This window comes from Triticum aestivum, chromosome 2B, assembly GCF_018294505.1.
Source record: "Triticum aestivum cultivar Chinese Spring chromosome 2B, IWGSC CS RefSeq v2.1, whole genome shotgun sequence".
Taxonomy (NCBI): domain Eukaryota; kingdom Viridiplantae; phylum Streptophyta; class Magnoliopsida; order Poales; family Poaceae; genus Triticum; species Triticum aestivum.
Genome location: NC_057798.1, coordinates 803,323,651 through 803,326,110, shown reverse-complemented (window position 1 = coordinate 803,326,110; position 2,460 = coordinate 803,323,651).

Here is a 2,460-nt window from a genome sequence, read left to right as displayed (position 1 = left end):
CGCTGATGGTAATGTAACTGTCTATAAAGCTCGACTTGTTGCGAAAGGTTTTCGTCAAGTTCAAGGGGTTGACTACGATGAGACTTTCTCACCCGTAGCGATGCTTAAGTCTGTCCAAATCATGTTAGCTATTGCTGCATTTCATGATTATGAAATTTGGCAAATGGATGTCAAAACTGCATTCTTGAATGGATTTCTGGAAGAAGAGTTGTATATGATGCAACCAGAAGGTTTTGTTGATCCAAAAGGTGCTAACAAAGTGTGCAAGCTCCAGCGATCCATTTATGGACTGGTGCAAGCATCTCGGAGTTGGAATAAACGTTTTGATAGTGTGATCAAAGCATATGGTTTTATACAGACTTTTGGAGAAGCCTGTATTTACAAGAAAGTGAGTGGGAGCTCAGTAGCATTTCTGATTTTATATGTAGATGCCATATTATTAATTGGAAATGATATAGAATTTCTGGATAGCATAAAGGGATACTTGAATAAAAAAAATTCAATGAAAGACCTTGGTGAAGCTGCTTACATATTGGGCATCAAGATCTATAGAGATAGATCAAGATGCTTAATAGGACTTTCACAAAGCACATACCTTGACAAAATTTTGAAAAAGTTCAAAATGGATCAGGCAAAGAAAGGTTTCTTGCCTGTGCTACAAGGTGTGAAGTTGAGTCAAACTCAATGCCCGACCACAGCAGAAGATAGAGAGAAAATGAAAGATGTTCCCTATGCTTTAGCCATAGGATCTATCATGTATGCAATGCTGTGTACCAGACCTGACGTATGCTTAGCAATAAGCTTGGCAAGAAGGTACCAAAGTAATCCAGGAGTGGATCACTGGACAGCGGTCAAGAACATCCTGAAATACCTGAAAAGGACTAAGGATATGTTTCTCGTATATGGAGGTGACAAAGAGCTAGTCGTAAATGGTTATGTTGATGCAAGCTTTGGCACTGATCCGGACGATTCTAAATCGCAAACTGGATACGTGTTTTTATTAAACGGTGGAGCTGTAAGTTGGTGCAGTTCTAAACAAAGCGTCGTGGCGAGATCTACATGTGAAGCGGAGTACATAGCTGCTTCTGAAGCAGCAAATGAAGGAGTCTGGATGAAGGAGTTCATTACCGATCTAGGTGTCATACCTAGTGCATCGGGACCAATGAAGATCTTTTATGACAATACTGGTGCAATTGCTTTGGCAAAGGAATCTAGATTTCACAAGAGGACCAAGCACATCAAGAGACGCTTCAATTCCATTCGGGACCAAGTCCAAGTGGGAGACATAGAGATTTGCAAAATACATACGGATCTGAATGTTGCAGACCCGTTGACTAAGCCTCTCTCACGAGCAAAACATGATCAACACCAAGACTCCATGGGTGTTAGAATCATTACTATGTAATCTAGATTATTGACTCTAGTGCAAGTGGGAGACTGAAGGAAATATGCCCTAGAGGCAATAATAAAGCTATTATTTATTTCCTCATATCATGATAAATGTTTATTATTCATGCTAGAATTGTATTAACCGGAAACATAATACATGTGTGAATACATAGACAAACATATAGTCACTAGTATGCCTCTACTTGACTAGCTCATTAATCAAAGATGGTTATGTTTCCTAACCATAGACATGTGTTTTGATTAATGGGATCACATCATTAGAAGAATGATGTGATTGACATGACCCATTTCGTTAGCCTGGCACTTGATTGTTTAGTATGCTGCTATTGCTTTCTTCATGACTTATACATGTTCCTGTAACTATGAGAAATATGCAACTCCTGTTTACCGGAGGAACACTTTGGGTACTACCAAATGTCACAATGTAACTGGGTGATTATAAAGGAGTACTACAGGTGTCTCCAAAGGTACATGTTGAGTTGGCGTATTTCGAGATTAGGTTTTGTCACTCCGATTGTCGGAGAGGTATCTCTGGGCCCTCTCGGTAATGCACATCATTATAAGCCTTGCAAGCAATGTGACCAAATGAGTTGGTTACGGGATGATGCATTACGGAACGAGTAAAGAGACTTGCCGGTAACGAGATTGAACTGGGTATTGGATACCGACGATCAAATCTCGGGCAAGTAACATACCGATGACAAAGGGAACAACGTATGTTGTTATGCGGTTTGACCGATAAAGATCTTCGTAGAATATGTAGGAACCAGTATGGGCATCCAGGTCCTGCTATTGGTTATTGACCGAGAATAGTTCTAGGTCATGTCTACATAGTTCTCGAACCCGTAGGGTCCGCACGCTTAACGTTACGATGACAGTTTTATTATGAGTTTATAAGTTTTGATGTACCGAAGTTTGTTCGGAGTCCCGGATGTGATCACGGACATGACGAGGAGTCTCGAAATGGTCGAGACATAAAGATTGATATATTGGACGACTATATTCGGACACCGGAAGTGTTCCAGGTGATTTCGGAGAAAACCGGAGTGC